This window comes from Dipodomys ordii, unplaced genomic scaffold (assembly GCF_000151885.1).
Source record: "Dipodomys ordii isolate 6190 unplaced genomic scaffold, Dord_2.0 Scaffold10, whole genome shotgun sequence".
NCBI lineage: Eukaryota > Metazoa > Chordata > Mammalia > Rodentia > Heteromyidae > Dipodomys > Dipodomys ordii.
Genome location: NW_012267226.1, coordinates 16,956,269 through 16,965,262, shown reverse-complemented (window position 1 = coordinate 16,965,262; position 8,994 = coordinate 16,956,269).

The following is an 8,994-nucleotide window of genomic DNA, read 5'->3' as shown; positions in this document are numbered from 1 at the left end:
AAGTGGCGCTGTAGCTCAAGTAGTAGAGCGCTCGCCTTGAGCTGAAGAGCTGAGGGACAGCGCCCAGGCCCAGAGTTCAAGCCCCATGACCGACACACACAAAAAAAGAAGTGTGATGATCTTCAAGAAGTGATTTGGGTCAGATATATGGTGGCTCACACTTTTAGTACCAGCTACAAAGGCAACAACAGCTCAGGAAGATCTGGGTTCCAGGCTAGTCTGAGCAAATTGTTTGTGAGACTTCATCTCACCAAATGAACTGGATACAATCACAACTATTCTGTAGTCCCAGGAACATGGAAGGCATAGGTAAGAAGCCAACCTGGACAAAATGTGTGTGACATTATCTGAAAAATAACCATCAAGCAAAGAAAAGGGGGGATTGGAGGCATAGCTCAAGTAGTAGATAGAGCACCTGCCTAGCAAGCATAATGTCTTAAAGGAAACCATGCAGGGAGAAATGATTAGGCCCCATGGCTCTGACCCCATGGGGGATCTGTACTTCATTGCTTTCCTTTACTTCTGCCATGAATGACACTGCAAGCAGGCCCATTGATCGTAGACTTCTTTTACAACTCTGAGGACGTGAATTTCAGCTCATTGTAAATGAAATAGTTATTGGTCAGTGACTAAAGTTGCACAGAAGAAAGACTCACAGAAAACATGTCCCTGAGTTTTTATTGGTAAAGAAATTGCTCCAGATGCTTTGTAAACACTAGCAAGGAGGACTTTATTCAAGAACATTGCAACAGGGATCAAGGCTGTTTCTGTAGGGGAAAGAACGCAAACTTGAGTTCAGTTCAGCAGGAACAGGTGAAGAATTACAATCAATGGGCAGAGGGAAAAGGCTGATGAAAAATTATTAGAAAGAACTTGGTTGGGTCTGAAAGGAAGGGGATTCCTGATTAGTCAAGGAGGGAGTTCTGGTCATATCGATGGCCAATGTGCCTGCTCTGTCTACATCTTGGGGCCACCCACATGGCTGAAGCCTCTCTCATAGTGAATCCTGGTCAGTGAGGTGGAACAGCTCCCATATTGATCTGTGACTGGTTGTGGGATTGCACGCACTGCATTGTCCTTTTGTGCACCAGTGGACTGGAGTTCTGGCCAATCCAGGCTTCTCAGGGTGGGATGAGGACAGTGATCAAATAGCCCACAGCCAGTCCCTCTGCAATTCTAGGCTTCCTTCCTGATGGAAGGAAAGAGAGAGAATGAGAAAGCCCAGCGAGGTGTTTTGGGTAGGAGTGTGGGGAGGGAGACCATCATGATGCTTGGGCTTGCTGGTGGATGTGATGTGGTGTTTTTTTCTTTTTGGTCTTGAACTCAGGGCCTAGGCATTGTCCTGGGCTATTTTGCTCAAGGCTAGTGCTCTTCCACTTTGAGGCACAGCACCACTTCTGGTTTTCTGGTAGTTAATTGGAGATAAGAGTCTCGGGGACTTCCCCTGAACTTCCATCCTCAGATCTCAGCCTCCTGAGGGATAGAATTACAGGTGTGAGCCACTGGCATCTGGCTAGGATGTGCTGTGGTTGTCACATGCTTCCCAGACCTTGGAACTTATCTTCTCTGTCCAGGTGGAATTTCCAAACCTTTTGGAGCAGAGAATTCTGGGACAGAAGCAGAAACATGTCACAGGTTTTTATAGCAGATTCATCCTTGGAATTTTAATTACCTTACTTCTACACTATTATATATTTACATCTCCTAATGACAAGATTGTATGTTTCAATTAGTATGTAATTACTAGTTCTATTACTTAAAGAAAAATACTTGGGGATAATTATATAATTATGAAATACAATTAGAAAATGACATGTAATTAAATTTAGAAAAGCATTCAAAGTACTCCTCCTTCCTGCTCTCCACACCCCCTCCTTATACAAAAGATTTCTTGTTTTTGTTCTCCCTCTTTTTCTTTCTTCTTCAAGTGCAGCCTAGCCGGGTCCAGTGTGATCAAAGAGTGAATATTTCCCAGAAGGATGTAAGGCATTGCTTCTCCTGTGACCTGTTGAATGTGGAAATGTAGCCTAATACAATTGAGTCCTGGCTTCAGGATTGGTTTAGACAGAAGTGGCCCAACCTCGTTAATGACCCATGAGGGCAGAGACTTTTGAAACCCTTGAGGTATATTAGGTGCTGAATGAGGTAATGAATGAATAAATGAATGAATGAATGGAAACCTGTCCACCCTTGAGCTATCGGGGATTTTTGAGGGCCCGTCTTTCAGAACTGTACTTCTTAGGTCTCAAACCCTTTCATTTGGCATTTGACTTCTGCGCACGGAACTCTGGTGCTGCCTGAGGGAACGCCAGCCTCTTCAAGGATTCTTGGAAGCTCTGAAATATGGCATGTTCTTGTTTGGTCTCTCTGTATTTGCGAAAGCAAAGCACCCTGGGGATGGCATGGCTTCTAGGCTTCAGAATAATGTTGTGTGGAGATTCCCTTGGGCAAGCTCGACACAAAACAACTCACTTGATTTCTTTCTTTCTTTTTCTGCTTGACATTTTCCCACTTCCTAATAGTGAAGTTCCACTGGAAATCTTGAGGGAGAGCACTTTGTGGATCCCTATGGTTACCAAGCTGGCCAAACTTGTCGGCTAGGAGGATAGCTTCAGGCTGGTTTGTACTCCTAGCCCTTCTGACCAATGGAGATGCTTGCTGTTTTTTTCCAGGGAGGAGAAGCAGCTGCTCTCTTGAGCAGGTTTGGAAATGAAAACACTGATTGTGCTCTAGTGAAGACTAGGATGAGAAAGGATTACAGGAGTCATTACCTCATGGGTACCACATTGCTTCTTTCCAGGCCTGGCGGTGATGGCAGGTTCTCTAGAAACCCTCACAGAGCCAGAGCTGTGATCATGATCAACCAAGCCACACTTTGCCTATGTCTATTTATGATTCTCCTGCCTGCAATTCTTCCTCTACTTAAAGTTCATGTCAGCATCCTGAAGATGAGCAGAAATACTTTCTACCATCCCCTTGAATGAGGCCAGCGTGTAAATAAATATTCATTCTCTGACTGTCACCACTGGACATCTCTTTATCTGGCCTGTTGGGGCGAGTGGCAGGATGTGGCCTATGGTACCACCAGAGTGGGGCACCTGTGGTAGGACTGCGCTACGTGATCCCTGTGGCCATTTTTAGCACTAGCCTATGAATGAGGTAGAGAAGAGAGGGCAGTCAGGGATGGAGGCTATGTGGAACAGTTGATCCTCATGTCCCATCGTGCTGATTCTCACCTCTGGACTTGTTCCTCAGGGCATCAAATGATCAAGTTTGGTCTCAGGCCCAGGTAGGCAGAGAGACACCAAGTATTTAGTTTGTAATTGAATGGTCTGATGGTTGGGCTCATTGTCTGATAGGGAAAAATATATCATATATATGATATACATCACATATATGATATATATCACATTTTATGTATGTATATGTTCATAATATATATATATATATTATATGTGATGTGTCTGCTTTGTTAAATTCAAGTTAAGTAAGGATTTTTCATGGCATGATGTGATTTCTGGATATAGACTTAATGTTATCAAATGTGAATGTTAGTGGATACCAACCAGTCTCCCATCTCTGGGTTTCTGGTTTGGTGTATACGTTTTTCATCAGGTGTGCCTGGTTTTTTGTTGTTGTTGTGGTTTTTGGGAACTATCTCTTCCTGTAGAATGGGGAAAGCACAGGAAGCCCACAGAAAGTTCTTCTTCCTTGTAATTTATTTTCTGGCTGATGAATTCTCCAGCTTCCTATCAGGGAGAGTGTTGGTAGTGTTTTGATAAGAATGTCCTCTGTTTTATTTATTTATGCTGGTCCTGGGGATTGAACTCAGGGTTTGGGTGCTGTCCCTGAGCTTTCTTTTTCTTTTTCTTCTTCTTGTCAAGGCTAGCACTCTATTACTTGAGCCACAGCTACACTTCCAGGTGTTTGGTGGTTAATTGGAGATAAGGTTTCCTGCCTGGGCTGACTTCAAATTTTGGTCCCCAGATCTCAGCCTCTTCTGTGGTTGGGAGTATAGGCATGAACTACCAGTGCCCAGCTTGTGTCTCTATTAGATAACAGTTAGGTTAATTTTTGTTGAAGTGAATAAAGGATTAAAGGAAAGGAATAAAGGAGGATTCTGTTTTGTCTCTTTCAGTGGGAAGAGCCAGCTCTGGGGTTGGGAATTAGAAGAATTGAATCTGGAAACAGAGAACTGTAAAAGGTAAGACTTGGTTGAGTGAGATCAGCTTTGGGGAGAGCACTTTGGAGGCAGAAGAATAGGAAAAACTATGCTTGGACTGACAAAAGGAAAAAGAGGACCATTCCTTAAGCAGACAAATGAGGACAGGAGAGACGATGCAACAAAGATGGAGGATCTCTGGCTGAGCAACTGCAATGTTAAGGCTAGATTGTAGGGAGCTTCAAGGTCTTCCTTCCTTCCTTCCTTCCTTTCTCTGTCCACTACTGTCCTCCGTCTCCCTCTTGTGTTTTTCTCTTCCTTTCTTCTTTTCTGCCCCTCCCTCCCTTTCTTAAGCGTAATTCCTATTGGATGAATGCTTATGACTGTACCATCTCATCAACACCTTCCTCCCAATAGCCATGAGGCCTCTGCCCAGGTTTAGGGCTTTAACTTTTTTTCTCTCCTTCTTACCCTCCCTTTAGTTGTTATTTCTTGTCTAGTCTTTATCCAATGTATTTATTTCCTCTGTCGTTCTCTAATCAGGGCTGCTGTTCTAGGTCTTCACACTCTCTGATTTCTTGTCAAATCCTCCACCTGTCTTTATTAATGCCTTCAGTGGCTTCTCTGTGTCATCCACCTTGTACTCAATAGAAGTTTTATCCTCCAAAATATGTTTGCTTTCACTCCCTGCTCCCAAACCCCACGAAGGCTAAACTGCTCCCCCAAGGCCCTCCCCAATGGGGCCACGGACTCTATAGATTCATTGGAAAAAATAAAGACTGGAGGGAGAGCACCTGCTATAAGTAAGCACAAGGTCCTGATTTCAGTCCTCTAGTATTGCCAAAAAAAGGGAAATACAAAAAAATAATGACCAGTTTTCATGTTGAAATCACTGCATAAATAAACAGCTAAGTAATTTCATTATTCTGCTCAATATTTGGTCTCTTAGTAAAATGGTAATGGATTGCATTTACTGTAATGTCAGGGTTGATCAAAGTCAAAGTAAATTGGGACATAAAAACTTGCTCTAATTTTCTATAACTTTGCACTTTCTAGTATATATTTAGTTTCCATTTTATTAAAGAAATCAATTTCTTTCTGTGCAGTGATTATTTTTTTAATGTTCAATATCTAACTCTCAAAAGTGTCTTTTCTTGAACTCCTTGAAATTGCAAAATTTTCATTTTATGCTTCACTTATGATAAGACGTCTAACTTAGGACAAGAATATGCACTTACATCTGTGAAATATAGAAAATAGAACCATTAATTCCAACAACAACTATGTAATCAGTCTTTAAGTGAAATATTTGTTTCAGAAGTGTCTAAGTACTGAATATTTTACCATCCTTATGCAGCTGTTAAAGAAAACATAAAGTTTATGGAGATGCATGAAAATAGAATCGTTTATTCCACAAGTGTTTATTGCTCAATATGTTCATTTGCTTAATGAATAAAATGCTAAGCAGACAAAACACAAGCAAAAAGGGTTGTATTAAATGAAATATATGTTCCATGAGCCATGTAGGAAGATACCAGAAGGACACTGTTCTCTATTAGAATAGTGAAATTATTGACTTATCCCTCTAGAGTTCTGCTTTTAATAAGTTCTGAACATTTAAAATTGTTTATAGCTTTTTTTTTTATCATGGGGAACTTCAAACACATATTGAACTAGAGAGAATAACAAGCATAACAAACACCATGATCCCATCATCGTGCACTCTTAGCTCATACCCACCCTCATTTCATTATATTATTTTTCTTGTTCCCCTATCTTTTCAATTGTTTCAAAGTAAATTCTAGATATCCTTTCATCCATAAACATTAATCCATTATTTTATCCATAAATATTTGGGTAAAAAGTGGTTTCTAAAACTAAGTTTTATACCATTATCTAAGTTAAGAATTTTTAAGCCAGGTGCCAGTGGCTCATGCCTCTAATCTTAGCTACTCAGGTGTCTATGATCTGACGATTAAGGTTGGAAGCCAGCCTGGGTGGAAAATTCCCTATGAGACACTTACCTCCAATTAACCACTCAAAAAGCCAGAAGAAAGCAGTATGGAGGTTCCTCAAAAGATTAAACATAGAGCTCCCCTACGACCCAGCAATCTTACTCCTGGGCATTTGCCCAAAAGACCACAAATAAGGCCATACTAAAGATACCAGCACAACCATGTTCATTGCATCATTATCTTTCATAGCTAAGATATGGAACCAACCCAGATGCCCCTCAGTAGACGAATGGATCAAGAAGATGTGGTATAAATACACAATGGAGTCCTCTGCTTCCAAGAAAGACATTGCTTCATTTGTAAGGAAATGGAAAGACCTGGAAAAAATTATATTAAGCAAAGCAAGCCAGACCCAAAGAAATGTAAGTTTCATGGTTTCTCCCATTTGTAATAACTAGAATATATCTATGATATTCTTAGCAGGGGATCACAACAGCCCAATCAGTAAGTGCATAGGACCATAAATAATGAGCATATCAAAATGAAATCCAAGAATTGGAAACAAGAGGTTCTTATTATGTCCTATATGTAGTTATTTCTATTTTTTCCCTCTATTTTAGTTTTCTGTACCCTTTGTCTTGTATGTAAGTTTATCTGATCCATGGAAGGGAAAGGGAATCACAGAAACAGCAGGACAAAGGATGAACTAATGCAATAATGATACTCACTAGACACTATGTTAGAAATGAACTTTACAACTTGGGGGGAGGACAATGGGGAGGGGTAACTGGGAGAAATGAGGGAGGGGGGTAACAGTGTTTAAAAAGAAAGGCATTGGGCTGGGAAGGTGGCTCAGTGGTAGTAGAGGCCCTGGGTTTGATTCCTCAGCACCACACAGAAAAAGATAGAAGTGGCGCTGTGGCTCAAGTATAGAGCGTTTGCCTTGAGCTGAAGAGCTGAGGGACAGCCCCCAGGCCCAGAGTTCAGGCCCCACGACCGACCAAAAAAAAGAAAAAGGAAAGGTACGGGGCTGGGACTATGGCTTAGTGGTAGAGTGCTTGCCTAGAATGCACGAAGCCTTGGGTTTGATTCCTCTGTACCACATAAACAGAAAAAGCTGGAACTGGCACTGTGGCTGAAGTGGTAGAGTGCTAGTCTTGAGCAAAAGAAGTTCAGGGACAGTGCTCAGGCCCTGAGTTCAAGCCCCAGGACTGGCAAAAAAAAAGGTACTCATTACTTATGTAACTGAAACTGTCTGTTCATTACCTTTACAATAAAGAAAGACTATATATATGTATTTATACATATAAGAATACATGCATATATATAAGAAAGACTTAAAAACAGATGTGAAGCTGTGGCTCCATTGGTAGAGTGCTAGCCTTGAGCACAAAGAGGCTCAGGGATAGTGCCCAGGCCTTGAGTTCAAGCCACATAGCCACAAAAAGAATTTTTAGCTAGATGCCAGGAGATGGAAATCAAAAGTGTCATAGTTCCAGGATAGTCTGGCAAAAAAGTTCATGAGACCCCATCTCAACAGAAAATATCTGAGCATGATAGCGTAAGAAAGTCATCACAGCTACAATAGGAAATGTAAAATAGGAAAGATCACCGTCCAGACTGGTCCGGCCAAAAAAATAAAGTGAGAGCCTATCTCAAAAATAACTGGAGCAAAAAAGTCTGGAGGAATAGTTCAAGCACTAGAACACCCCCTAACAAGCACAAAGCCCTAATTTCCAATCCTAGTACTGAAAAAAAAGGAAAAAGAATTCTTAATAGAGCCATATATTTAGTCAGTGTTCAAATCCTTCCTTCTGTCTCCTAATTTATTTTTGTCAAAATTGGCTTAAGCAAAAGAGAGAATATATTGACTTCTGGGACTAAAAACTTGGTAAGAAGGAACTTATAATAGAAAACAAGACCCTCCTTACTTCTCTCTCTTGTGGGCTTTATTTTTGTCTTCATTATCAGGTACCTAATGGTAAAAAGATGGCTACCAGATGCTGAACATAACTTCCCAGGTTCAAATTCAGCAAAAAGATGCCTCTTTTCTAGCAATAACAATTTTTTTTTAAAAAAGCCCGTTTAGTTATCTGTGGATTCCTGAGCCCATCAATATGGCTAGGAGACTAGAATGATCTGATTGGATAGATTTGAATACCGTGTTTCCTCCCGTGGGCTATTATATCAAAGCCCCTGGAATCAAAATCTGATAAAACTTTGAGTATTAGGTTAAAATCAAGGTGCTGTTACCAGAAAGAAGTAAACATGTACTGAAAAAAAGTTTAACTCAGATATCCAATCCATTGTGAAGATAATTGGTAGAACTTGGTTTAAGAGCACAATTAGTCTACATTTTTTTGGTAATTTAACATCTTTCTTTTCATATTTTGAAATATTTCAAACATGCAAGTAGGTATAAAAAGTGTTAACACATCCTTGCATTTCCCATGTAGTTTTATGAATGATTGTTCCTCAGGCATATTTGCTTAGAATATTTAGTTTAGGCAATCCCTCACATTAGTAGATTAAAGTAAACTTTTCATCAAATAGATGAAAAAAAGGATTTAATAAAATTCAACACTCTTTCAAGATTTATAACAACAGAATTCCTGGCAGATTATTAGAGAAGGTTTCATTAGCCTAGCCAGAGATACTTTTACAGGATTTAAGGAAAAAACCATAGGTTATAGTGAGATTGTAGTATTCTTATTAGAGCTGGATTATCAACAGCTGTCAGATTCTGTAATCAATGCAATAAAACAAGAAAAAGAAAGAAAAGAAACATTTGTTTGTAGATGATTTGACTACCAACAAGTCCAAGAGCATTTACAAACTATGATAACTAGTAAAACTTGTAGAAGATTTCCTCGATGT